The following is a 26,717-nucleotide window of genomic DNA, read 5'->3' as shown; positions in this document are numbered from 1 at the left end:
TCCCTTGAAAGCAAGCTTTTGTTATAGAGAACATGGAGCATATTTTGAAATGGTCACTTTTGTTTGACATATTTCAAAACAATTTCCCCTTTTCCCCAAATCTTGAAGGAAGGGATTTTCCTCCCTTCACCGTGAGAAACTCGTGTGATCACATTTCAGTGTTACCACCACTTCCGGCTTCCACTGGTTTTTGCAGGGTACCATAATCTCAGCTCGGACTCTCTGTATTTGCTTGTCTCTTTAGTTTGGGGGATGGTACTTTGCCTGTCAATTCAATTCTCTGATGGGTCTAAGAAAAATCATTGGTTTTCAATTTCTTTAGCTTTGTATCATTGTAAAGATGGGATGATACATTCCAAGCTCTTTGTATGTTTGAGACCTTACCATTTTTTTCATGGAGTAAGTCATCCTTGAAAGTTCTTCTCCAATGTTAACTATCCCAGGAAGAATGGTTATGTCATTTCCTTTCTACTTTTATTTATTTTGGTTTACCTTCTTTTTTCCTAACACTCTTATTATTGTAACCACTCTCTTCCTATGTAATCTTAGAATGGTTTGTCATATTCTATGTAGCTTTAGGTTCTTGATATTTGTGTTTATATTTGCTGTGCCTAGCATCATGTGCAGTACATAGGACACAATTTTCTAGGGCTAGGATAATAAATGTTTTGATGGGAACAATAGGAACTTTAAGAGGGATTTTCTAAGAAATGTAAAAAAAAAACAATAATTATAAAAAGTTACAATAATTACTAAGTATATAGGCGCTATGCAAGTTGACAGGATGGGCAAACCATGTTTTCAAGAGACAAAAAACATCCTGAGTGTGAAACAAAGACTTGCTGTGTGCTAGGCAAACCAAGGAAGGGTCACAGGGGCATCTGTCTTGAAAGACCTAGAAGACATCTGAAGTATGGTTGTGACAGAGCGTGAAGACACAGTAGCATGATGTGACATATGGTCCACTGTGCTAGAACAACTTGTAAAAGGCTGATGAGGCTGAGCTGAAAGCTGGCCAGAATCATATTTCTTGTTGAAGTAGACAGGAAGATCATCTGCTGTGAGAGGAAGGTTGAATTAAGTGAAATTCTTGAAAAGAACCACAAAGTCTGGAGGAAATGAGAAAGAAAATTACCTTCAACAAGTTAAATAAGGGGTAGTGATTTAAAACAATGAGGAACAACTTGAATGAAACATAGGCCAGGTTTTTTTTGTTTAATAAAATATGAAAGATAGTCTGTTGGTAGGTCAGAGGTGGATATGCAAGGAGACTAAGCATTCTGCAAGAGAGAGAGAGAGGCTGGAACCACCATGACATCATGAAAATGACATAGGTAATAAAACAGACACCTTGACAAACTTCCTTTACAGTATGTAGCCTTGTTATTGGCATCTACTTAGTACTACCTGGGTGCAGCTAAGTAAAGAAACAATGATGAATGTTATGGTTGAATTGATATAACACTGAAAACTTTTCATTTTAGCTCCATTAGTACAGTTCTGGATTCTCATGTAAACCATTCAACAGCCTCCTGCCCAATCCTACTGGTGTTTGTCTCCTTTTCTTCTAATATATTCTATCTACTGTGACTAGATAAATCACCCTAACCACTCCCCCAATGAACTCATTTTTCTGAGGAAAAGTCTCCATGTTTAACTGTGGTTTTGTCTAGTTGCTAATTTCTTATTACAAGTTAAACTGATTCTGGCAGTTGGCACAAAATTATACCATTTAACCCATATGAAATAGTTGATGGACTAAAATAAATCACCATGCTTCTGAACTTAGAAATACTAGGAAATAGTCCTATCTGGAGATCTAGATAGAAACATCTGAGGGTGTTGCTACTTGGAATCAGTCCGTTCCAATAACTTAACATTGTTGGAGAAACTCAAATTGCTAGCGACAGAATCTGTCTTCTTAGATGGGACCCCTTGGCTTTGGGAGCATAGATGCCTTGATTTACATTCCAATGAAATTTTATGAAAACAACCAGTTTGTTATCAGGAAGGGGAATCGGACAATAAATAGATGGAAACAGAAGCTAAAACAAGTAAAAAACCATCAGAAGAGATGTGTTTTGAACATACTACAAACATATTAGCTGTTCATCAACCTCCTTTTTTTCTTGCATTGTATACTGTTTTAGTGACATAATATTTCAACATGTTATTATGTAAACAAAATCACAAAATGCATGTTAGAAAATGATTTATTAAAGTAGTTGCCCTGGATTATTTTTATGTTTCCAGTCTTTTATCTAGGTTGAATGAAACACAAAGTTGCTGCAGTTTGGCAGCCCTGGGTCATGGTACCTAGATGCTGGCCCTGTAGCATAAGGCACTCATAAGAACACCAGGTGAATAAACATAACTTTATCAGATGATATAGACTTGGAAAAAACAGTCTGTTTTTTGAAGAGAAAGAAAGGGAATAGATTCACCAACTGTTCCTGAATTGTCAGTTTAATTTAGACTTGGATAATTAATAGATCATTTGAACTTCAGTGACAACATGACAGATATTGTGTGAAGTGTTGGCACTATAGTGGTGAAGAAAATCCCCTTCAAATCCTATACCTTATAGATTTTAACAGTTAGTGAGATTGACAAATGTTCTTCCAAAATAATATACTGTATAATTAATTATTATCTCCACAAAAGAAGAATGAGAAAATATAAGTACTTGTACTATAACATCAGAAATTAAAATTTATAGTGCTTGGGATCAACTATTGAAAATGTTTTCAGCATTTGGACAGATCCTAACAAAAACACCCTTATTAATAATGTGATAATTCAGGTGACATTTCTTATTCCATACCCTTTTCAAAGAACTAAAGATAGTAAATAAGATAGGGCCCTTCTACTAGTGACTTTATAATGTATGTGGAGCCAGTTACAGAAAAACTGACGAGAAATGTTTGACCACATGTGTACATTATAAAGCCCATATAGTTATTAAGCTTAGTGAATGGCTCTATACATTTATTTTATACTTTGGCATGAAGTATATCTGACACAAACTGTAAGTTGCAGTAAACAAACACATGCTTAAAATACATAATAAAAAATGTAAGGAAGCTTGAATTTGGAGTGTAATGACATTAAATTGTCATTAAATTTTATGTTCCTGACATACATAAAATTGTATCTATTTGATTATATTAAATGGTGAGGTAGCATTCATCAAAAACCTACCTTCAGGTGATTCAAATCTGATACAAATTATTTCAAGAGTTGGTTATATCCTATACTGATTAATTATAGATTAATCAGCTACATTTTGAACACTTAAGTGATATTTTATCTGTTAGAACTTTAGAGTCAAAACAGAAGACCTGTTGAAAATATCACCTCTGGAGCCAGATCATGAAAAGCAGTCTTTGCCTTCCCTATATGTTGTAAGTCCTTGAATAAATTAAATTCTGGTGCCTCTGTTATTGCACCTGAAAACTGGAAGTAAAAACGGTATCTTTCTCATAAGATAGTTGTAATAAATGAAATAACATTTGTTTACTATAAATCTCTTTGAAACTAGCATAAAAGTATTCTTTCTAAAAGTAAATATGTTTTGGTGGACAAAAAAATGAACATAAGGAAATGTTTTCTAGTCTTTTTAAAAAGTATTTTGGAAGAAATCTTTTCAATAAAGCATTATGACATCAAAGCTTCCCATGATTATCACAATGGATAACAATTTTCCCCTCACAGTTTTGACATCAATTCCTATTGATGTAAAAGTGCTTACGTACAATGTTTCACAAGACTATTTAACCTCAAAAGCCATTTTTAGATAAATCACCCAGGGAAAATACGATCTTTCAATTCAGGTCATGAAAACTGAGAAAAGAAGTGACTGATTTAAAAAAATACACATATTTACTCGTTGTTTTAATTATGCAATTCTTATTTTGCAAAATGATATGTAATAAAGATCATTGGAGGATTTAATTTTCTGTACAAGTCAAGAAAACTTACTTTTAAGTATTGGGCTAGGTCTATTCATAACTATATTTAAAACCTAAAGTGAAAAATATATTTATTTCCATCTCTACAAAATAATTCCTCTTCAGAATCCTCCAAGAAGATCTATGAAGCTGAGTCCCAGTAATATAATGTATATATGATATTGGGTGTTGATAAGGATAAAGAGGTTATAAATAGCATTGCACAAAACAACCCCTCTTTCAGACAGTTTTTCTTTATGCTAAGTTTTTTGAGAATTTGACATTTTAAAATATGGTTACAATATGCAGGAAGAAATTATTCACTGTGGGATGAAATGAATTGGCTTTAACAGCCAGAGCTATCTGGGCTGTGTGGGTCACATACATGATTAAGCTTTTGCTCCTTCAACTCTTCAAACTCAAGGCAGAGAAATTGTACAAAAGAAAGCTATCATAAAGAACATTAGAGTTCAATTTTTTAAGATGTTTAATTGAGGTTTAGAATGAGCTTTTCTATTTTACAAACATATTTTTTATTCTAATATCCGTATTTATCTCCAGCTAGTAGACTGAGAAGGTTATGCATCCTCAGATACTCAAACTACCTTCAAGGACAAATACTACACAGATGGCTGATTTTATAACAGTAAAGATAATGATAATGAATTTTGTCATTTTTTTACTATCATATTACATCTATCTTTTTAACAAAGTTTTCTGTAAAATTACCCCCAAATCAATCTATACATATCTCCACTTTTAAGCATATTGTATGTGGCTATCATTACTGTTGCAAATTTTTAGACCCACCCTTCTAAAGTTATAGAAATCTAAGTTTCAGTTTAATAAAATTGCAATAAAAAGCTATTCAAGTCCAAACCTTAAAAAAATTCGCATTTTTCTTAAAGTATTTTTCTTTCACTGTAAACACTATAAATAATATTTAACCATTAAAGTAGCTTAAGCTAAAGTATCTATTTACTTGAAATATATGCATGGTGTTTTATAAATTTAGGTATTGAATGGAGGTTACCCGTTCTCTTTAAAAAATGGTATTTAAAATGATTGGTTTGATTCTACTTATCAGTGCAATTGAAACTATTTTAAGTGCCTTCCTTTTATACGGCTTTGTGCAAAAATGTATATAATTTGGCCTCAAGAACAAGTAGAATACAAATAAATGATGTCCAGAGTATTAAGGAGATTGATGGGATGTCCTTCAAGGTTAGAGTGAGCACAGAAATAATTATAATCTACATATCCAGATTCCTAAGAAAGAATCAGAAAAACCACTACAAAATATGTATGCCTTATCTTTTTGTAAACCATTGGTCTAAATAATAAAGTAAGGTCATGCACTATAAAATATGGGCATTTTCAGTAACTGTGTGTGGATGACCATTGCTAAATCAATTATACTGTATTCTACATCCATCTTTGAGACAGCCAAATAGATGGCTGGGCTGTATTACAGCCTGCTAATTTCCAACCTAAAACTTCAACTGCAAAACTACAACTCTATCGTAGGTTTCCTATTTTGTCCTCTAAATTGTCTTCTGCGTTTTTCGTGGTTCCTTTATTATGTGTGTAGCTTAGGACTTCTTATATTGTCAGAGCCTAAGAAAGTTTGACTAAACAACTTCTTCACTAATTTGTGTATTTATCACTGCTCAGTTGTGCTGCTTTAAAACACCAGTTAGGTAACAGAAAGAATTCTTTGACTTTAAATATTGCTTCCTCCTACCTCAGCAAGATGTTCGCTGCCCCTAAGTGAATCATTTAGATTCAGCTATCTCCATTCAGTTACAAATTTGGTTACAAATAAACAAATGTAAAATAATTTGAGTTATGTAATTAAACACTAACCTTAGAAATTATGTTTCTGAGAAAGAATTGGCAGTAGTCATGAAAATGGCTATTCTAGGTGTGCTTATGAGTGTGTTCATTTGCACACACATTCACAACCCTACTAGGTGCTGAGCTGTGGGCTTCTCCTGCACTGTATTCTTCCTGGATTTTCACAACCACTCTACAGTATAGTGACTATCATTATCCTCAGTTTATAGGTAAGAAACTGAGGTGTGGAGAAGATAATTGTCCCAAGGTCTTCAGCTAGTTATTTACCTAGCTAGGAGTAAGTGTATCTGTTATGTGCCAAAGCCTGGGTTCAGCAGACTGGTAAGATGGCCTCTCCAGCAAAAAGCCACAGTGATATACTTTGTTAATTTCCTCTTCTATAAAAGATGAAAATTGAATTAGGTAAAGTCTAAGGGCCTATCCAAGTCCAATATATTATGATGATTATTCTTTTTAAAAGGAGTGAAATAAAATCATGCCTTTTCTGGGTCTCCCCTAGCCTTGTAACCTACATTCAGTGATTCATAGATTTGAAACCAGTGGAAAAGTCCCCATGTGACAGTTTATTCATCTATTCAATTTAGGAAGTAGTTCTTTTTTAAAAAAATCATACAAATAAAAGTTATTAAGGATTTAAATCATGTTATCATAAATCTGAATGATTTGACTTTTCTGAAACATAAACATTCTTAATTTTAATTAACAATTTTTATTTATGAGACCATATGTCCTTTAAAAGCAGATGTTATGACTAATTGAACTGTTTCTTCATACTTTTGAGAGAAATAGATGGCCAATGTTTGTTGAATAAAATTAATATGACAAGGTAATTCTTCTCCTTTTTAATTCTTTTTAGTTATACATGACAGTAGAATTCATTTTGAAATAATTATAAAAGCATGGAATGTATATTGTTCTAATTCAGTCCCTACTACCTCCCCTTTCCCTCCTCCCTTCCCTCTACTGATCTTTTTACCATTTACTTATTGTTGCTGTTTAAAATTAATTTCTTGTAGATATATGCAATTGTCAAGGTGATTCTTAAGCATTTGTTTACATAAAGGGCTGATTAAAAATAAATTTCTATCTTCTGGAATTTTAAATTAAAAATTTATCTACTGAAAGTAACATACTTCATTATATAAGCTATTTCTCATCATTTGTTTAAAGAATCACATTATTGAGAGTGATAAAAGGTCTATAAAAGTCTCTAACATTTTTTGGAACTCTTACGTAAGTATGCAACAACCTATTTCTTTATGCTTCTAAACTAGTCTCCACAAGACTAGATCCAGATTGGCAAGTCAAAGAAGGGGGACAAGGGAGAGCTGTAAATTTCTTAAGGATTAAGAAGGTCCTTGATGTAACTGGTTTGCAAAATGATCAGGATATGAGATTATAGGAAATTTTATTGATTGCATTTGGAGAGTGGAAACCCACTCTGGAGCAGTATTGAGAATAGGCATTTATCATGCAATTTTGTGTAGTTTGTGAGGGATGGACCTGAAAGGATGCTTCAAGATGTTGGTAAGTGTGCCACTTTCCTACAGTGCCACAGTTACTTAACAGCTGAATTAAGACAGGAAGACAGCAACAACTTTTTTCCCAGCTCAGTTATCTTCCCAATGCCCCAAACTCATATTATCTCCTTATTCACTAATATATTAAAAACAAACAAACAAAAAAACTAATGTGCACATACTATTCTAAGCACTTTGGTAGATGCTAGAGCTAAATGAGTGAACTACACAAACATGGCTTTTGTAGACATTGCAAACTTTTGGCTTTTTCTCTAGTAAAGGAGTAGCATTAATAATTTAGTTTGGGAAAACATTTGTTGATGATGAAAGAGATTTAGATAAAAATTAAGATTATTTCTATCTTTACTTAAAGTGTTGCTTTTTTAAATTAATGAGTATTTATAGAGCAAGTTCATTTTTTCTACCACTTTTTTTTTAAAAAATGATCAATTATATAAATATCACAGTAGAATTTTCTCTAAATGAAGTTTTGGGGGTAGAGAAGCATCTTAAACAAATGGACAAGGAATCAAAAGCAGCAATTTATAAATTCTCCCCCAAAATAGAAATCCTGAATTATAACAGTCAGGAATTAAGGATCGGTCTTCAAATGAAGATCATTTTCTTCATTACCAAATCTTGTAATTTTGTCAATAAGACTGTTTTTCTTTTCTTTAATTCTCAGTAATGCTATGAGCATTTTTTTACAAGTCCATTTAATTAGTGTTAGATAGATTTGTTTAAAAAAATTACCAATAATCTCAATATCTTGTGTTTATTTCTCTACCCAGATTGAATGCTTAGCCTCCTTCCCTTTTTATAATAAAAATATCTAATACATTTTGTCTCTTAAGAATGTTCAAGTGTTTTTTCCTAAATATGTTGAATTTCAAAATAGGGATAAAGGTAACTACAAAAACTAAAATGGTAAAGTATGAAAAAAAACCCTGCTGAACTATGAAATTTGTGATCCTGATAGTGTTCCTTCCTGAGAAAGGAGTTTGAGGGCCAGAATAAGCTCAAAGTCACACCACTTGCCCTTGGCTTTATGTACCATAATGTATTTCTAGGTGGTAGAAACTACTTTCTTACAATGCAGTGGATTGAAGTACAAAAATAAGATGTTAGTTTTCAGATTTTTAATATTAATTGTGCTTTATATAATAATTATTTAATAGACAAAGCATAAATAGGCAAAAATGTGTGGCATGTTTTATTAGAATTTTGACATTTAAAAAATTCTGGATACTTTTTGCACTTAGGATATATGATTTTTAAAACAAAATGTTAACCTATGACATCTTCTGTCATTATAGTTGTTTTGGCAAATTTATTTATTGGATGATTGAAAGATGCTTTGTTCATTGATTGGTCTTTGTAGTTTTCTTATATAAACAAATCAGGAGATGTATTAATCTTTTGGGGTTCTTTTTCTTCCATTTGGTTTCTTGTTATATTTCTAGGGATTTCTTCTTTCTGTAGTCTCCGCTGTCTGAATTAACCCTGATTATAGGAACCCTCATGACAGGGAAAATATATGACAAACATGAAAGTACTCAAAGCAAGGCAGAAATAATTGAAGGTGTACATAAGGAATAAAATCAAAAGGAATTAAGCTTATTGTTAGCTCAGACAACTGAAGGATGAAAGTAGATTAGAAATATTAAGTGGTACTTAGTAATGGTTTTTCATGATGAACCAATCTACAGAAAAACTGAAAATAAATCATTGCTAGAGTAAATGACGTCAGGTATCAAGATGCATCCTGGACTTCAGAGGAATTAGAATGTCTTTAACCTGTAAATTCCGCTAAATATCACCTTAAGTGAGAATATATTGAAATAAATGAGGGCAGAAAATAAGTAACCAACAACCAGAGAGAGAGAGAGCCCATAAACAAAAGTAACAAGTAGATTTCAGTAGAATTTATAGTTGATGGGGCAATATTAATGCATCAAAATCACAGTGTGTGGGGAAGCTGAGAACCCCCAATGGACACATGCATCAATGTAACCTGCACTGAGACAGTTAAGCACTCTCTTTAACTATCAGGGTTTGCACATATTCTATCAGATAACCTGATTATTGACTGGCCTACATTTTTAGTATCCGATGCCTTATTTTACACTCATGGCTGAAAATCATCATTTTTATGTGTGTCCTGATTGGTTATGTATATATACATTTTCCATCTTAATGAATGTCTAGTTTATCCTTATTCATCCTTCAGTCATCTGCTCCTGGGTTACCAAGCTGGAATGCAGTAATAGTGTGCGCAGCTGCCACAATTCATAGAGGTGGATTAGGCAGGTGGTTGCTGAACAATGACCCATCAAAGACTACATACTCTGTAGAAAGAGGGGAGACAGGTATCAGGTTTCTCATGGGAGGGGAGATATACACTGAACGGTAGTAATTGCAGTGAATTCAGTTTAATGTCTCAATAACAGTCACTCATACCTGTACAGTCTCCTCCCCTGTCTAATAACTCAACCAGCAGTTAAACAGCTGTGAAGCCCTGTCTCCCTGATTTTCCCCTGTGCTCCAACAGCAATAGTAGCAACAGCAGCAGCAGCCAGAGATAGGCAGGGCTGTTGCTTGCAGCCGCGCAGATTGCCTCCTCCTCACCGCAGGCGCGCACGCACACACACACACACACACACACACACACACAGGCACGCACACTGAACAGACTTCCAATATCAAGGCGTCTTTGATAAAAATCAAGGGATGAAAAGAGATGAAAGAAGAGCGTTAGTCATGGACAACAGGTATTTCCAATCTGGTAAATTCAGTGTTCTTGATGCTTATTGGCATGGATAATAAAATAATCTTTTGCCATACCTAGCCTGAGTGGGAGAGGAGGTCCGTGGTGGAGGAGGGTGAAGTGGGAGGAGTGAGATGTGGGGAAGAGGGACGCCAAAATTGACTTTCAAGCTCCGGAAACCTACGTCTTTCATGTCTTTCAACCTCCGCTGTTTTTGAGTTGCAAATGATCAGGGACTGGTGGACTGCAGGCAGCCGGTGCTGTTGCCTGGAAGTAGATTTCCATCTTTTCCGACACTAGTTTGAAGGGGCAGTGTGTTCTGGAAGCGGGTGGCAGTAGGGAGGAGGATGCTGTGAGCAGAGTTCTTTAGCTCCACTCCTCAGGGAAAGCCAAGCTGTGGGAGAGCCTTCTTACTGAGCGGACGGCATGTGAATTGGAAAGGATCCTGAGAGCTGGCGGGTCCCAGTTCCTCTCCGGAAAAGCAGTCGCTCTCCCTTTCGGAGATGCGCCTAACCTTCGCCTGCATCACACTGCAGTAAGTTAAACTGGACAAGGTTGGCAATTTGAGTGGCTTCTGAGTATGGAGTGCGGGGGAAGGGAAGCTGAAAAGAAATGGAGAGGAAAGTTAGAAAAACATAGCTTTGAATTTTCCCATGCCATGTGCAATCATTCGGTTTGTCTCCCTGACTCCTGTCCTAGTTACGCTGTGGTCGTGTTACTCAGTTATTTGCACTGCTGATTGCTAGTTAGGTCTGCAGAAAGTGCCCTGTTTGTTGTGATTTTAAGCAACAAAGCTGGTAGATGTGTTCTAGATTTAATTCCAAAGTGGTCTGCTGAAAGTTACTGATGAGATGGCAGCTTGCCTTAAAAAAATAAATCAGCAAAGGGGCTGGTTTAGAATTCCAAATGCTCTAGTTAATTGTTGTAAGTTTCACTCCTGATTTATTTCCTAAACATAAAACAAGCAGACAAAACAAAAATGTCTTTGATTTACCTTATTAAATTAAGAAAGAAAAAGAAATGTGAACTCAGCCTCTGGGTTACTGCTAGGCAACAACCTAGGGGGCACTGGTAATATGATCACATTCAAATATTCTTTAGTGGGTGGCATGCAGAGAGTTTCCCCAGTTTCTTATTGCTGCAGTAATCTCCACTTGTTCAGCAGTATCTTCCTTGTGATTTCACAGTGGTGATTTTTACATAGATGGCTCTATACTTAGAAACTAAGCAGCATTGTGTTCACTGGCAGAAAATGAAGCCTTAAAAAAACTTTTAAAAAACAACTTAAACTCAAATTGCAGATAACCAACTCTTTTAAAAATAGGTCAGTAAGGGCCAGCCCATTGTAAAGCAAATGCCCAAATAAGCATGAATGCAGGCAGAACACTAAAGGTCTTTTTTCTAAAAGAGAAACTAGGAATTATTAATCTAAAAATGTTGAAGTGTCTAGCCAGGCCCTCTCATAGATTATAATTTTATAATGGTGAAAAGAAAAACAAAATGAAAAAGAAAAAGAAAAGAAAATGAGTCCCTCAAGTGAAAGCATATGGTACACAAAAAAGTTATATTTAATTGGAGGATCATTGGAGAAATTTCTGTATTACTACATCTTTCTCCAAGAAAGATTAATGTAAATTAGAAAGTACCGAAAACAGAATTCAGGATTTTAAACTGGATGTTCCTATAAAGTAGCATAAACTCTATAGGTTAAGGTGGTTGCAAACTTTTGAAATAACTCTTGTGAAATACATAATAATTCTGAAAACCTCTGCCATGAGAAAAGAGGAAATTAAGGCCTACTCTTATCCTATTATTTAAATTTTAAATTGTATTATACTTTCTTTAATCCACCTAATCTTCATTAGTTTGCTAAAAATAAAATATGTCCAGGATGTAATTTAAATTGTTTAGTCTAATTAGCTGCTCATCCTGTCGATCTCTAGATACAAAGCTTTACTTAGTACTTTTGGCATTGTATTGTTTTAGTATCCATTCCACACATGAAATTTCTCTCTGCATAAACATGTGACTTTCTGAATCACTGAGTAAAATATAATCCAGAGGATGTATTTGTTATGTATTTATGTATTTGTATTATGATAATGCATACATGAGGGCGATTAAAAAGCTTAGGCAGCAATAAATTAGATCTAGGTAAAGAAGAATATAGGTTGAAGGAGTTTTCAAGCAGTTCCATGTACTCTTTTAGATGAATACTTGGACTTCAGGTAGCAATCTAAAGAGAAGGAATATCAGGTGGAAGACATTGATAACAACTTGTGAAAATGTCTTTAAAGACAGAAACTTAGGTAGTTGGAGTTGAAGTATAGTAATACCCTTGATTCACACTTTTCTGGTCCTACTGATAAGCAAAATTTGTATTATGTTGTTAAGAAAATTGTTACGTTTTTGAAAGAAAGCAATTATTTTAAGGTTTAAACCATTGGTGAGGTTTATTGGGACAGTGTTTGAACTAGTTTCCTTGTACACTACTGAAAGAAGAAAGAGTTGTAGCCAAGCAAGTCAGACATAGATAGTTGCTTGTCCCTAAATCTAATCTGTCTGCTAATAATAATGAGTATGATATATATATATATATAGGCTTGATATGACATTTTAAGATTATTCTTTCCTGGATGCTTCTTCTGGCTGACTCAGGATCAGAGCTGTATTTATGTATGCAAGATAGTGTTGCAGAATTCTCTTAAGAGTAATACCTCTAGCCTATGAGCACCTGCCCAGAGGAAGCTTCAGGCAAAGCTGAGAATGAACCTCTTCCTAGAGCCCCTATTCCATCTACAGCATTCTCTCTCTTATAAAACACCAACATACAATAACCTCAAGTAAGAGCCCATGTACTTGTTGACCCTGGGTATCAACCGTGAAGTAGCTTCAATTCCTTCAGAGCTCTGCAGATTATTTCCATACATAATTTGCTCATTGCACAATGACTGATAATGATAATTTCTGTAAGTATAGTCAATGCAGTACTAGGTCAAACATTTTGAAAGTGTTGTTTCATTTATAGTATAACATCTACGGAAGGGAGATGGCATTCTCTCCCATTTGGAGGGAATTCAATGCTCCATAGAATAAAAGAATTGTTGAAAGCAACATATTTGGTAGATGATGGACTAGGATTAGCCCACAAATGTGACTAACTCCAATTTCTAGTCGTTTTTGTTGTTGTTGTTGTTTACCTGAAGTATTCAAATGGTACTCTGTTGATGATTAGGTGTGGTAAGTCTACCATTTTGTGGATGCAGTTGGTGGTGAGTGTTTGAGAAGTCACATCAGGTAGGGGAGATCTTTCTGCTCTGATGATACCAAAGATTGGAACCCCAAAACTGGAACCTAAATTAACCCCCGATCCAAACCTGGCATAGTCACGATCCAATTTCAGGTTCTGCTTTGGCTTTACAAACTGTGGAAATGAAGCTGGGGACAGTGCCAGGAAGATGCTGGAGTTCATTTGGGAGGAATGAAGTTGGAAGAGGGATAAAAGGAAAATAAAGGGATGACAGGGTAGGAGACACATAAAATGTGTCCAGATCCTTTGTTCTGAGGTACTCTAAAAAACTCCTTAGGCTGTGTGTGGGGGGTGGATATGTTTAAAGTCACAGATAAAACACAGACTTGAAACATCTCTTTAAATCATTGTAAGATCTGATTATAAAAATGAGGTTAGGCTTATCTCCAGATAATCTTTACACACTTTTAAGAGGGAAAAAAATGATTCAAAGAAAAGTGGGGTGAAAAAGGCCAGATGATGACTGTAGAGGTAAAACAGTACATGGAAATATCACTGATTGTTGCATAATCATTTCTTGAAAATTTGCCAAGAAGCAAAAGGCCATCTTCAACTACTGAGGAGCAAAACAGAATGTGAAGTGTTAGGTAAAATGTGAAGTGTTATGGAGCCTAACATGATTACTGCCACTTGTCTTCTTATCACAGAAGACAAACACTAACAAGGAATAAAATGAAAATGTTATAGGCATAGAGCCAAACAATATTTTAGGATTGGTCTTTCTCAGCATTCTAAATTTAAACAGCTGAAATTCTTTTTTAAGGACTTTCTGAGTCAACAATTTGAAATGATGGATTTGCCTTTTAATAGGGAGTTTGTATTGCCTTGTAAATTTGAAACACAGTGTCCTTGACTGGGTTATTTTTGATTGGCAACATGCCAATCACTAAAGATGCAAGGAACATAAAAACTGTTACCTTCAAATCAGAAAGTAAATGAGCGTGCTCCACAAGCTGAGTTGATGCTACTGAGCTGTTGTCAAATATGTATGTGGTGATGGAGCTTTGCAAATATGTTCACGTTCTTGGCCCTGATTCATTCCCTTGTCATTTGTGACATTTCACGTTGGGGTTGGGAATGCAATTCTGAGGGATGATTTTTAAAAGTAGTATTGAAAATGGCCTTCATCTTTTCACAGTTTAAAAATCATGGTACCAACTTTTGTTGAATGTTTACTATATGCCAACTACCTTTATAAGCATCTTGTACATTTAATCTTGACATTACCCTTATTTGATAATCCTAATTGTTTTTTCCTTCCCATTTTATAAGGGCAAACTGAGGAACAGCAGGGTTAAGTGATTTTCCACAGTTAGAAACTTGTAGATATACAGTGGGGGCTTGAATCCAGACAGTTTGGCTCTAGAAACCAGATTTTTAAACAAAAGGCTGAAAGTCCACTATGTCATTGGTTTATTATAATCCTCTATGGTTCATACTATCTTGTACCTCCTTTGTTTATGTTTATATTTGTCCCTCTGGAATTTACAGTTTTGTTTTGTTTTGTTTTGGTACTGAGGATTGAACCTGGGACTTTCTACCACTGAAATACTACATCCCTTGTCCTTTCCATTTTTCATTCTGAGAAAGGATCTCACTAAGTTGTCCAGGCTGCCCTCGAACTTGCCATCCTCCTGCCTAGGCTTACAAAGTAACTGGGATTACAGGCTAGAATATTGTGTCCAGCTGGAATTTACTTCTTGATTCCCCAAATCCTCTGGCCTCACACCATACTCACGTGTGTCATTTTGTAATGTAACTTCAGCCCTTAAGCTTTTAGTCTAGAGTCATGACCCACTGGGGATTTTATTTGGATTTTACTGCTGATCTGAGATTCTACCAAAATTTGTGCTTTCCTTTGTTGAATATGCCACAGACTTGAAATGGTCTTGTTTCCACACTGAAGAGGGGAACCAAGACTTATTTTTTTAGAACTTTAGTGTTTAGCATAGTGTCTAACATGCCATTGAAGCTCAATAAATACTTCTCTTAATAAACTGACCTCGGGACTCTAACTCAATTCCCTAAAGGACTAGGGAGACCTACGTGCAAAATATTTCACCTTTACCTTCCAAAAAGACTAGAGAATTGCCTTTTAAACACAAGGTGTAAATTTTGAGCCAGACAGTATATTTTAATACACAAAACTCCTGGTTGGTATCTAAAATTACTCAAAATGCATTTACTTCCCTGTGTGGTTTGAATTGAGTATCCCTTACCCAACATGCATGGGACAAGAAGTGTTTCAGATTTTTTGCAGGAATATTTGCATATACATAATAGGATACCTTGGGGTGGGACCCACGTCTGAAAATGAAATTCATTTGTTTCATATATAGTTATACAAATAGCCTGAAGGTAACTTTATACAATATTTTTAGTGTGCCTGTTTTTCAACTCACCTGTTGCATGAGATCAGGTATGAAATTTTCTACTTGTAGCATCATGGCTACACTCAAAAAGTTTCTGATTTGAGAGCACTTGAGATTAGGAATACTCAACTGGTATTAAGTATTTAAAATATAGGGGATGATATTTTTGGAAAATGAAATGACATTTATTTCCAAATCATAAGGTAGAATTTTTATTGATCCCTAATTTCTGATATCAAGTTATTTTTGTATGTTTTAGAGGATAAAAATAAATATTAGAATAAATGAGTCCGTCATCAAAGGTGTCCTGCCCTTATAGGACAATAGTGTGAAAGTTGTGAAACTGTGTTTTTTAAAATTGTTTTTTGAACTCTTATTTCCTTTGAGGAAAAATACCTTTTGAAATTTTAATTCAGTGGTAGCTAACAAATAGTGAATCCTATCTGCAAACAGACCTTCCATACTTCAGTACCACTACAGAGACTGAAGTCAAGGTTGGTAGTAGGAAATCATTCCCAACTTCCCTCCCCCAAAGAAGTATTTTCAGTTTATATGATTACTTGAACCCTAGTTTTATAAATTTCTTTTAATAAATATTTAAATGTTATGTAACTAGACTATTATTTTTCAGATATAATAGTTTTTAAAAAGCGATGTCTTAGGCAAAATCATTCTATTTTGTTATTCTTCCTAATCCACATGAATTATCAAATAAGAATTATAATAAGGGGAAGGACAGATGGGAAGAGAAGTATGGTAGCTATTTAAAATGTCTGGTCTTTGGAGTTACATCAACAGAGTAATCTTAGAATGATGTTTTCCCAGTGAGGCAGTTGGACCTTGCTTTACATTTTCTTTTTTTAAAAAAATTCCAGGTTTTGATCATGATGAGATAAAGCTGTGAATAATGGTGTGAAGAAATTCACTGTACAAATAATTTCTCAATATGCAAAAAAAGCCAGAATTTTGCCATTCTAGTCTTAGGTACAATGATATAGGGGTTAAAATCTAAATGTAAAAACAACCCTTATATTAGTTTCATATTGGTAAAAATATTTAATGTGACTCAACATTTATTAAATATTATTTAAACTTTTTATAAGGAGATTTATTAATTACTATTTGGGCCAAAAAATTTTATTGAATTACAAAGTCAAAAATAAAGATAACTGTTAACATAGATAAATTAAATATACATGTACACTTCCTGAGTAGTGGCTGATGCACAATTAATCTTCAGAAATTCTAGTTCCCTTTCCTTTTTGTAAATAAAAAAAAAAAAACTATACTGAGAGGTCTTTCATTTCAATTTCTCTGACATTCATCAAATGTAGTCATACTTACCTATTTGATATATAAGATGACTTTCTATTTTGTTTTATATCGACTACTCTGCTATTTGTACCTAAGCACACTGCAAAAACATGACCTCTTCTGTGAGGAAAATTACTATTACCTAGATTGATTCCTTTTGAGTTATATGAACTGGAAAGGAGGAAGAAATAGAGGTGCTGTGAGAAAGCATTATAGGATTCTTGACCTGAAAACAGAACTTCAAACAGAAAAGATGAGATTGTAGTTTATTCAGCAAGTTGTTTTGCTGATACAGGGGTTATAAAAGTGTTTCTTCCCTGGCTTTTGACCAAGGAATTCCTTTGCTGGTTAATGAAAAAGAAGGAAAAAAAAAAGAAAAGTAGAGCTGGGGAATTCTTGCTTGTCATGCCTTTGCTTCTGTACATTTTGGAAACTGCAAGTAATAGCTACTGGGAAGTTTGATTCATACAAATGGAGATATGAAGGCCATCGCCTAAAGACAGAAGTACTGACACCATGACCCCGATCCTGTTTCATCCTTCAGCCACAGATGGGCTACTCTGTGAGGCACTGAGCCAGGATCTGTGAAGGAGGAGTAAGGATAACAGACAAGTGCCTATAGTACCTAAAGTTGCACTTCAGTGAAAGAGAAAGATGGAAGTAAAAACACCTAAACAGGGAAACAAGCACCTAATGTGCTGTCCTTGTATTGCTATGAGAGACAAAGAGCTGACACCAAGAACAGAAGAGTCTCGTGGCAGGGGAACAGACTGGTCTCAAGATTAACAGGGACCACTCGTGCCCTCCCCACCTCATCAGTTTTTTTTTTTCCTCTGTAGTTGACAGTGAGTATAAGGTGACAGGGAGTTCAAGGGGATTGTACACCTGAAGGAATCCTTAAGAGCAAGACAGATGAATTCATGGTGAATCAGAATTTCAGAATTATTGAGCAAAACACTTTCATTCAGTCAAAAACATGACTCCCACATTGCTTTTTTCTTTCCCTTTATATTATAGAATTATTCAGCTTCGCGTATCTTTTAAAGATTAGAAATATGCAAGTACTTAATGTTGCTTAGTAACTTCTCTTGCCTGTCATTTTGGGCTGCACATTATCGACTTGTAACTTCCCCACACTTGTCCCAAATTACTAGAATCAGGAAAGAGCCCGCAAGCTGATGAGTCACTTTGCTATCTTGTTGTTCTTAGTAAGAGTTCTGATCACCAGAATGGGTGCCTTGTTTTCACATAATGTCCTGTGCCACAGCATATGTTAGAACTTTCTATTTGGTAAATAAAGGTTCCCTGTCCCAAGTTAAAGAAAGCAGCGTAGTGTAAAAGCCATTCAGGAGGGGCTATTGTTTTGCTTAGCCTCAGATTTTGAGTGTGCCCTGTTCAAAGGACAATATATTCTGACAGTGAAGTGGTAAGGTCTTTGAGCTTCAAGTAGAAATTTTGTTTTGGACCTATCAATCCTTCTGGTATCCAACTTACCTGCATAACTACTTGGTGGTGCATTTGATGCTTAATTAACTATATTATCTTTATAAGAGCAATTAAAAAAGAATAGTTTGGGCTGGGGGTGTGGCTTAAGCAGTAGCGCGCTCGCCTGGCAGGCGCAGGGCTCTGGGTCCGATCCTCAGCACCACATAAAAATAAAATAAAGATGTTGTGTCCACCGAAAAAACTAAATAATAAATATTAAAATATTCTCTCTCTAACAGAAAAAGAATAGCTTGAAAGTGATTGTAATATTGCTATTTTTATGATTAAGTAAATGTACCTTAATTGTTTATATTAATGATTCTGTAAAAATAAGAAACAATGTGTTAGACTTGATGTATTTGTCAATACTGTAGCAGTGCTACACTGATCAATTTTTTTTTTTTCTGCACTAAGAAGCATCAAAGCTTCTTGAAGGAATTTGCACCTGTATTATACAGTGAATATCCTAGACCAAAGAATGTACTATAACCTCTGCTTCTTTAGCATTTGTTTGATGATACTAATGAGGGAAAATCCAAACTATGTTACATGGTAAAGAAAACCTGTTTGAAGAATAATACCATAGGTATTAAGAGAAAGAAAATCAGAAAAGAGAGGGAAATCTTTCCCTATTTAACCATTAATTTTTTAATTTGCGTAGTCCAGATGCAAGCATGTGCTGGCCATGGATGGAGAACAAACTTCCCTGACCTTATTTAATCACAGAATCCTTCCTTCTGGGAGCATCTATTAATATGCCTTTGGAAAACCCAGAGTACAATTTAGGAAATAGTGGTCTATTAGCATTTGATTATTAATTTAAAAATTTGAATACCTACCATGCATTAGACAGTAGGTTCTGGGAAGCGAATTATGAATAAAACCTGACTCTGACACTAAGGAGCTCCTAACTGTGTAGTTGACGTTGGAGGAAGACATGTAGATGTAGAAATTAAAATACCATGGCTATATGTAGCGGCAGAAGTAGGCACATGTTGCTATAGGAGATGAGGAGAGGAAGAGACTAAGGAATTAATCAGATAATTTAGAATCTGAGTTGAGTCTTGAGGGAAGACCAGAAATTCACTCAAAAGATGACAAAAGCACTTATAAAGATATATCTAGAGGTTATTATTTGTTTATTTTCCCATGAAAAACAGTATTCCTTTTGTTTATCCAAGCCAACTCTGGAGTGAACAGTTAGCTATGTGAGAAAGAGACAAGAACAAACTAGGAAAGAGATGTACAAGTTTGGTCATATGGATGGGCATTGAATCCTTAGGAATAGATAAGAATCCCTGAGAAAATACTGCTAGAGTGAAAAAGAAGATACTTTTAGGGGGAAAAAAAAAGATGCATCCTAATATTTTTAGAATATTTTGGTGAAGACAAGCTTGTAAAGAGTGCAAATGGATTGTCATAGAGAATGGAAAGTACAACAGTGATCTGTGGCATTCTGAAGACCCATGCTTTCTCTGGGTCTTCAGAATGCCACAGATCATGCTGTACTTTCCACAGATCATGCTGTGAGAATGACAAAGTATTGGTTCCTGCCAAGAGGTGAAGTGAAATGGGCCTGGAAAATATCAATTGCCTTTGAACACAAGGAGATCATTGATGATCTTAACTAAAGACACATTGCTAAAGTTGGGGGGGGGGTGTGAAACTAAGAAGAAAATGTGTGAAGTGTGTAGGAGTTCAGGAAAGAGAGACAGTGACTCATTCAAAAGTTGTATCTATAAAGGTTTAAAGAAAGAACTGTTTTCTGGAGAAGAATAGGGGTTTGAAGAAGCTTTCACTTTTCTGAGATGGGATATAATATATATATATATATATATATATATATATATATATATATATATATTATAATATTATATCTATGAGAAGTGAAGAGTGATTTTAAAAATGTAGAGGAGAAAAGGGGTGTTTGATAGATACATAAGAATGTAGGACTGATAAGATCTAAGACAGAGGATATAGGTTCACTTTGACCAGGAGGGGTACTACCTCTAGATAAAGAGGGGAGGAAGGACAGAAAGGAACAAACTGAAGAGGTGTGAAGATTTTACAGTGCTCAGTTGAGAATATTTCTGGAATTTAAATTTTCTTCCTTTGAACCAAGAGGAGAATGTTTTAAGTTTAAAAAGTTTATTTACCAGAGCCATATACTATGATCTGGGCAATATTGGGAAGAGGCTATTTGAGAAGATGATCTTTGATTTATGATAATAGCAATTTACCTCAAAATGTCATTCTATACGCAGCTGTTTGGGATGTGACATAGAAAACGTGAAAACATGAATAGAATTAATCAAAATTAGATTGTTTTATTTTGCTGATTTTATTAAAATACCACACCTACTTCTCAGTGTCATCTATGATCTTCCTTATTACTTCTTCAGATGTGGAAATCTGGATGGCAAAGTTCCATTATCTGTATCTCCTGTCATCATTAGGATTGGTTAAGTTACATAGATCAAGACGTCGGTTACCTCTGGCAGAAATCCCCCTCATCTCACCTGCATTGGCATTCCTATCTATTCCAGGTTAACCACTGCTCCATATGAATCTTGTTATTGCCTGGAATCATGAACTATAATGCAGTCATCACATGGCTCACTCTACCTCCCACAAACCTGGGGTACCTCGACAACCTGATTTTCTTCCAATGACTCTTTTCTCCCTTTTCTTACTATCCGGACAAGGCCTGTTATACAACTTAAATAACTGTCTTGTCTAAATCTTCATTTCTCTGTACTCATTTCCTTCCATTTCACATCCAGGAAAATCCTTATTCTTTCTCACTTGAGCAATGTGACTTTGGAGTTTTTGTAAAATTATTATTATCTACCACACTTCAACCTTACTTCCCATGATCCCCTAACTTCTCTGTGTCCCTTGCTTTTAGAAAAAACTTCAGGACATGGCCCCTCTTTATGTCTTCAAGAGTGTCAACTGCTGCTCTACTCTTTTCAACACTGTGCTCCGTGTGTCACTGTACTGCTCTGAGGATCCTCGCTGCCAGAGTGACTTCTTTACCTTACTTGCACTCACATTGTTGTTCATTTTTTCTGGTATCTAGAATAGCGCCTGGCACCAAACAGATACCTAAAAAGCACTGAATAAACAAGGGAACTATGACAATGCCCTTTGCTTGATTGGGGAGGATGAGCTGTCTCATGAAAAATCTCTCTGGGAAAACAATACATTTTTTTTTTTTGCCTCTAAGTCTTCTCTATTAAATAGGTAAATGGCCATCTCCTTCCTTCTCTGAAATACACCATACCTTCTCTTTTCCCATACATCATCATTATTTTTTTCTGCTTATAAGAAATTGCCTGTTATTTAGAATACCTTCTTGGTATGAAATAGTAGTGAATATATTTGCTCTTTATGGAGAAAATATTCAATCATATTATTCTGTTTTGAGAGAAGGAGATTATTTTTAATTTAACAAAGTTACAGTATTTAGAACTATATTTCGACAACGTTAGCAGGTTAAGGTAGACATAGGCATTTGTTTTATTTATGACATTTTGTGAACTGATTTATAAGTATTCAGACTGTGAACTGAATATAAAGGAGGTGAAGGATAGGGTTATTTTCAGAATTTGACGAGAACAAGCATGGAGACTTTGAGGAATCATAGGAAGTAAACAGAAGGCTAAGAGGTCACACATAGAAAGCATAGAAGATAAGAGTCTACTTTTCCTAGTGCTTTGTCACTTTCTTGGGGTCACATTTAAGTGATGATGTGCTGATAGTAACAAAAGAAAAGATTTTTCCCAGCCACATCAAATATTTTCTATACAAAGTGTAAAAAAATATTATAAAAGGTTTTATCATGATTTTCAGGTTTAACTCAGGAGCCGAAAATCACAATTTCAGGTTCTTAATTCTCGTCACCTTCCTTCTCTTCCTCCTTCTTTCCCCCCACAGAATCAAATTGCTTAGAGAAATAAATAAAGGGTTTTTTTAGAAGAAAAGGTTGATTTCTATCAAAGCTCATCTTCAAGTAGTGCACTCTTAGCAATTTACTAGTCTGTTTTGCAAGTGTGCAATTTCCATTCACCTTCAGCTTCAAAAATCATAGAATGAGGTTGTATCTAGGATAGCTTTTGAATTTATAATATTTCTTTTCTATGTAATTCTACCTAAGCATCATAAATAAGGTTAGCTGTGGCCAACCCCCTCCCCCCCCAAAAAAAAAGTATACTCAATTTCCTTGGCACACAATATAGTGTATGCCCTCATTAATTTTATTTTACATTTATGTGGTGCTGAGGATCGAACTCGGGGCCTTAAGCATGCTAAGTGAGCTCTCTACCACTGAGCCACAACCCCAGCCCAGTCCTCATTAATTTTATCTGAGATTTTTAAAATATGATTTTATGAAAAGTGAAAACCAGAATGAAAAGAGTCAGACTGGAAAATTCCATTAGATTTTATGACTAGGTAAATCCTGACAAACTGATTTATTTTTAATGCACATATGTTTAACTTTTTCTCTATTTCATTTGTTGTAGACATGACTGAAAGAAGTTAATGTATTTATGTATGATACTTATCCCACATCATACAGGAAAAATAAATGAAAATTAATTTTGAGTTTAAAGAAATAAGTTGATAGATTCAAATTGAAGATGATATTTATGTACTTTGGATAAAAGACTCCACTATTCCACTTTTTTTTTTTTTTAACAGTAGTAAGATTTTATGTCTTTATTTTATGCCCCTTTCAATTTATATTTTAGTTGCCAAGGTCTGGAATACAAACTATTAATTGATACCTTTGAAGACTTGTTTTTTCTTATACAATAAGTGCTGTTGACCTCCTACTACACACAGGATGCTTAGTCTCTGCTAGTGTGTTCGGCTGCTCCAGTTTCCTGAATTGAACTGTGAAATGAGCTTCCTCTCCCATCTCCTTTTAAGTGGGGTTTGTGATGGGTCATAGCCAGACCTATTGTACTGGAACTTCGGATGGTCTGAAGAAAGATAAGAAATGAAATACAGAAGTGTTTTTCTGTAGAGCAATTAAGTTCCCTAAAATGGTAGGGGCTGCCAGACACACTGAACCGTGGTCCTCATTCTTGCCAATGCTAGAACCTGAACCAACAGTTTTTGTTTTGACTAGTTTAGAATTGATGATAAAAAAAGGTCTTCACTGGAATGGCTCATAAATTCATTGTTGTGTTATATATAATATAATACTTCCTGGCTGCTATAATTCCATGGTATTTCTGTTTATTCATGTTAAACCAGAAAGGTAAAAGTTATATAATCTTTAATTAATGTTTAAAAAAATTATTAATCCTAAAAAACTTGGCTAGTCCAGGATACTTCATGATTTTAATACTTAAAAAAGAGGGTGCAAACAATACATTGCATGCAAACTTAATTTATAACAATACTCTGTCTTCAAACTATTAAGCTCTATGAGTGTTCTCCTTACACAGAGCTGAAGATGAAGGAGGATAACCAAGGGAAATTGTGAAGAATCAACAAGCATTCTCTTTAGATTGCTCATTTGTTAATTTACATTCCAGTTTCAATTCATCTTTATGTCTACCAAAGTCTATTTCTCTTATACTAACAAACACACACACAGTTGTGTTTGCATAAATATATAAATCCAAATTTATATTATATATAAATTATTCCCTGCATAGCTGGGATTACAGGTATACATGAACAAGCCCACCTACCATTTCTACATTGACTGTTTTACAAAATGTTATGTAATACATTCTAAACAATGATCTACCCTTGCAATTTCCAGATGTATGACTCCTGCTCACAGAATGATGATGAAGAGGGCTGGTCTTTTGAACACTTAAGGTGTCCCCTCCCTATTCACTATCTTAAGTAGAGGTCAGGAGAATACTGGTATAATGGTGCAAGAATTTTTAACCCTTTATGGAATTAAAATTATCTATGTGTTAGGAATAATGTTTACTATATCAGGTTGCTCTTGGGGCCTCTCTGTGCCTCCCACTAATTGCTTAGTCAGTTTTAATCTGCTATCAGTATATATTTAATTTGGCCCAAAAATGTATTAATAATTTCCTGATTATCAAATGCATTTGCCTATTATCAATTCTTGTCATCCTTGTATTTGACATGTTTGACAGCTTCACTCATTTCTGAAATTTTATCTTCCATTGTTATTAGTTATGTCTGTACTACACTAATATTATTTTATTCATTCCAGCAGTTAGGAAGCATTTAAAACTAACCACCATTTGACAATCACTTGAAAAACAATACTAATCAAACTTACAAAAACTGACTGCCCCAGTGAGATTACAGTTCAATAAGAGTGATTGATGTTAGCTATTTATTATCTAATATTTTGTAAATTAGATAATTTACAAACTATATTTTGAGCATCGACTTAATGCTAGGTTTTGTTCTAGGCATTGGAAATGCTGTACTAAAATGGTACAATCAAAACTTAGATTTTCTTGGAAAAGATGGAGATTGGAAGTAAAGATTAAATATGAAATATAATTTTATATGTAAGACAAAATATTGAGGGTAGAGGAAAGAGGGATGGAGAGTGGGTACTATTTTAAATAATGTGCTATATTAGATTTATTTTGAAAATGTGTTCTATCCCTCTACAAACAACCTACATATGAAATTCCTCTAAGATACTTGAGAGGTGATGTTAATGGGCAGTTTGACATGTGAGACTTAAGGAGATTTGTTGGAGATAAAATATATGGAAACTGTGTAAACCTGGAAGCTGGAAAGACAACATAAAGGTTGAGTTTCCATGGAGAAGAATGTCCAGTGCTAAGTCTTGAATGTAAATCAACTTTTCATGATAGAACAGTGGTAGAGAAATCTACCAAGGGAACTGGGTTAGATTATTTTATAGCAATGAAGGAAATGGGGAATGCCAACAGATGCCACTAACCAAGTGTTCAAGAAGGAAGTGCTGCAGAAAAGTCTTAGTTGCAACTAAGAGGACCAGCTGGTTGACTTTGCTTTGACTCTAGGGCTTTGAAAGAATGGTCTTTTCTGATTCTGAAAAGGGACTGTCTTCTATCTCAGAGTGGTATAGCAAAAGCTGGCTGAAGCTAATTAAAGTGTGAATTGTTGGTGTTGAAATGGAGAAAAACAATCTAATGATCACATGAATAAATTGGAGTTTATACCTTAGGGTTCTAAATCTAGTGTCCAGAGGGTTTAAGAGGCTTTTTGAAGTAATTATGAACTGAGTTCTGAATAATGTATCTTCTCTTTACTATGTATCTATAGCATGGATACATAATAAAGAGAAGATAGAGAAGCATGTAAAAAGTCTAGTGCATGGTAAATTTGAGAGCTAAAAGAAGTCCATTCTGGCTGGTCTAGACATAATATGAGATTAAACAGGATCCAGGAGGCACAGGCCATTTTGTCTTTAACCTTAGAGCACTGTCAATAATTGAGGATTTAAAGGACATGGGAGATATGGACAATATAATGTAGTTTGAAGAGATTACACTAGCTGCTGTGTCCAAGATGAATTGCAGGTCAGGCAGATGGAAGGAAGTAGCCAGTCAGCAAGCCATGGAAGCAATAAAGGTGAGTGATTATTTTAGCCTGAATCATAATAGTAATGGTAGAAATGATGAAAAATATATTTTTAAAGTCAGATTTACTAAATGCAATTTGATGAGGCTTGTAGCAGTCTGAATATAAGCATATGGAGAAATGAGGTAGAGAAATCAAGAACAAACTTTAGACTTCAGGCATAAGCAGCAGGGCAGCCAGGACCTTGCAGCAATTAGAAGAGAATTAGAGCAGGATTCCTTTAGTCTGCTGATATTTTTGTCAAACTTCTGAATTCAATTTAAACATGTTGAATTTTAGGGACGTTGAACCATTGCCATAAGCCTGCCAGACTCAAGAACATATCCCACTGACAACTTAAGAATAGTATCCTCAGACTCAATGGCACATGCCTTTAATCCCAGCAGCTCAGGAGGCTGAGGCAGAAGAATTTTGAGTTCAAAGCCAGCCTCAGCAATGGTGAAGTGCTAAGCAACTCATTGAGACCCTGACTCTAAATAAAATATCAAATAGGGCTGAGGTGGTTGAGTGCCCCTGAGTTCAATCCCTAGTACCTGCAACTCCCCCCCCCCCCCC

The 26,717-nt window shown here is 34.9% G+C and overlaps 1 protein-coding gene across 9 annotated transcripts in view; it reads left to right on the top strand.

Annotated features, from left to right (window-relative positions):
- Dgkb (diacylglycerol kinase beta) overlaps positions 1-26,717 on the top strand; it is a 747,732-nt gene that overhangs the window by 53,912 nt on the left and 667,103 nt on the right. For 4 of the 9 annotated variants that reach the window (XM_048799640.1, XM_048799638.1, XM_048799639.1 and 1 more), the window contains exon 1: positions 10,232-10,629. The exons of 1 other annotated variant lie outside the window; for it this stretch is intronic. The gene's annotated coding sequence lies outside the window, so the exon portion shown is untranslated. Of the gene's footprint in view, positions 1-9,863; positions 10,113-10,230; positions 10,630-26,717 lie in introns of those variants that run through there. 4 more of the 9 variants (XM_048799632.1, XM_048799634.1, XM_048799637.1 and 1 more) reach the window with 4 other exon arrangements.

Source organism: Marmota marmota, unplaced genomic scaffold (genome assembly GCF_001458135.2).
Source record: "Marmota marmota marmota unplaced genomic scaffold, marMar, whole genome shotgun sequence".
NCBI classification, from domain to species: Eukaryota; Metazoa; Chordata; class Mammalia; order Rodentia; family Sciuridae; genus Marmota; species Marmota marmota.
This window is presented reverse-complemented; position numbering and strand designations above follow the sequence as displayed.